Raw genomic sequence first — 3,358 nt, 5'->3', positions numbered from 1 at the left:
TATCGAAATTTAATTCATTTGAAGAAAATGAGTTTAATGTTGTTTTTGATGGTTTTCGTATTATTAGAACTTAGGACCTAAGGTCTATTAAGGGTTCACTGGCTCATTTTCACTTTAGTGAATATAATCGTAATTCTCATAAAGATGAAAGCTCTCTGTGCTACTATGGTTTTGCAATCCATAGTATGACCCTGTGGTCAACACACTTTTGTGTAAAGGAGTGGACATTGTCATGTCTAGTGTTTTAACACACGCACGGTCCGCCAGTCAATTCTGGCAGGTTGGGTCGTGGGATTGAGGTGTTGGTTTACCAAGATCTATCTTTGTTTTCATGTTTTACCAAGATTTTCATTCATGTAGGGGATTATTGGAAAACAATAAATAAAATATGATTTTTATATATTTAAGAAAATATTAACTTCTTGTTTTCTTTTGTGAATAAAAACTTGTTAGTCCCACGTCGCGAATTCCCAGTTCTTTAATTGTCTTAAGAGACTATATAAACGTATTAGTCCCTCATCGGGTAATTTCTCTCTGTAAGTTGTATTAAAAGATTATATAAACAAGTTTTTCTCGTATACTATTGAAAAATCGAAGAAAAGGTTTCTCTATTTCTTTAGAGAGGCCCAAAGAACAATGTTTTTTGTTGTTGTTTTTCTTAAGTTATTTGATATTTTTATTGAAGAGTTTTCTGAGTTGTCAAGCTTAAGTTGAGCATGTACTAAATATGCTAGTAGGTGAAGTAGGATGTTTTATCCTGGGGGTATCCGTCCTATGAAGCTATAGCGTCACTCTGGAGTATAGCTGGGCGTTAATATCTTAAGGACTACGTGTTGGACACGTGACTCATTCTATTTTTTCAAAGAAGGTCATCCTTTTTGCTAAATCGATCACTTCCATTGCAAAGGATCCAAGTATCAATAACTTTTATTTATTTGATTTTTCCTAGTTTTTAATTATTGCACCCAATTAAAATTTAAAGATTGCTTATAAGTTTTGAAAGGTGTTTCCAACATTGTTAATAGGGATATCAGTTTACTGGATAAGGTACTAAATTCCATATGGAACCTGTAAAGCACCGACACGCTAGTATTAGCGTCGTGTTCGCGTTAGATGCGCGTCGGACATATGATGCGTATGGGACATCGACACGATGCGCGTTTAGAAATATATACTCAATTTTACTAGTTGGGTAATCTAGTATGTTAGAAAATTAGTATAATAACTAGATTTTCTACCGGTGGGCAAACCTAACGGCATTAAATTGAGTTTCTTTTCATGTATTTGTGTGATGTATTTGATAAAATATAACACCATGATCTTCGTATATAAAAATTATTTAATTGATATATATGTAAACGTGTCCGCGTCCTGATGATTTCGAATTTTACCGGTCTCTGTGTCCGCTTGTGTCGTATCCGTGTAGGATTGTACAAGAACCATCCCGTCCGGTGGAACCGTACCGGAACCGTACTAGAACCGTGGTCATACGGGACAGGTACAAGTATCAATAACCGGTACCGAGCCTAGAGTAGGTACAAGTAACGGTCCTAGGCTATTCCCGTCCCGCAGTACCGATCTATAAAGAAATACAAGTCGTGAAAAACAGGGAAGAAGAAGTTCTTGCTGCCGTTGAAATGGGAAGAGATGAATAGAAACGAACAGAGTGAAGAAGAGATTTTATCTCTTAAACGAGTAAGGTCATATGGGTTTTCAATACCATTTTGGTCAGAGTTTACTCATGGAGAAAACAGGGAAGAACACAAGTTCTTTCTGCCATTGATATTGAACGATTGGTAGCTGATTCAGTTGTGTTTTGAATTCTTGTGAGTGGTTAGGAGAATCGGTTTGTGTGATTGAATTTGTACTGTGCATGGAAGGAGTTGTGCAATCTCCAATTTACAACAAGTACCTAGCCATAGCCAGTTTGCTACACGTACAACAAGTGTTTGGTAGAAGGCCTGAACCATTATGCTGCCAAGTTTTGTCATCGAACCAGTGCCCGTACCAAGTCTGCACCAACCATGGTTGTTCATACAAGGGGTTCCGATGGATTTTCAAAGAACAGGAAGAAGGTAAAGAACCAGTCCCATCCCGTACCGTACCGAGTTAAAAAGGTACAAGTCACGTCCCGTCCCGTACTTTACAGGTACAGGTACAAGTACACAGGTACATGTAACGATCATTTGGAGGTACATGTACTTAGCTAGGCAAAAACCCGTACCGTCCCGTCCCATCCCATGTGCAACCCTATATCCGCGTCAATGCTTCTTAGAATGAAACAAACAAGATAATACTTTGTCTTATATGAAATTTGATACATGGTACCTCACTGGCGGCCATGCGTTTCAAGCAAGCACCACTTTTTATAGATAACAAACATCTTACGTAGTCGGCGTCCGCTACCACATCATATCATTTATTTTTCTGAGTACATTATGATTGTTTTTCCCCTCTAACATCGTTGATTTTATCAAACAATTGTTTAAAACTGACCTTACTAGACGCCAGACACATAAAAGTGGGACAAATATTGGAAGCGATGTGGCGCAATGTGATTGGGAGTGAGGGGAATAACTCTAGTATTTAAATAGGTACCGGGTTGGGCTGGGAAATGAGTTAATAATTTTGTGCGTTGATAGACACATTTTTGTGTCTAATTTGTCATCAATGTTCTGTATTGTTAGTACTCGATTTCGTACTTATTATGGTGTTTTATGTTTTTGTAGATGTTTTTGGAAAAATAAGCTCTTACGGCAAAATTGGCTCGAAAAGTGGTGTTTTACACCCCATGGTGAAGTACTAAAGGCACCCCCGAAATGTGTTAAAGGCACCCAGAAATGTGTTGAAGGAATCCCAGAAAAATTACTATTTACGCCCAAAAATACTATTTGCACCCCAGGGCAAGTGCTAAAGGGACACCCGTACAGGATTAGGGGGAGGACATTTTCTTCCCAAAATTCAAAAATGAAAAAAGGCGGGGAAAATGGCAGCAACAATGGCAGAGTTTTCGATCGGATTTTGGAGGAGTTTTGTGTGATTCAATCGCTGAAACTTCATGGGTAGTTGTGATATGTCCTAAAAAAGTTATTATGGGTGTTTGTTTCGATCGAATTTGGCTGAAAAATCCGTGAGAAGAAAACAGGACAGCACGTACACGGAAGAAAATATTCACGGGATTACAGCGAGTTAGACGTGTGCTGCTCGTGTTTGGAAGAACCTAACCACTATTTGGAGTGTGAAGAAGTTAAATATGGCAATATGGAAGCTTCAGAACGCGTGAAAATCAATATCAGTGATAAAAATGAAAAGAAAATAACCAAGTAAATGAAGATTATTTGGAGTTAATGGAGGAGAT

The sequence above is a fragment of the Papaver somniferum genome, chromosome 9 (assembly GCF_003573695.1).
Source record: "Papaver somniferum cultivar HN1 chromosome 9, ASM357369v1, whole genome shotgun sequence".
NCBI classification, from domain to species: domain Eukaryota; kingdom Viridiplantae; phylum Streptophyta; class Magnoliopsida; order Ranunculales; family Papaveraceae; genus Papaver; species Papaver somniferum.
This window is presented reverse-complemented; position numbering follows the sequence as displayed.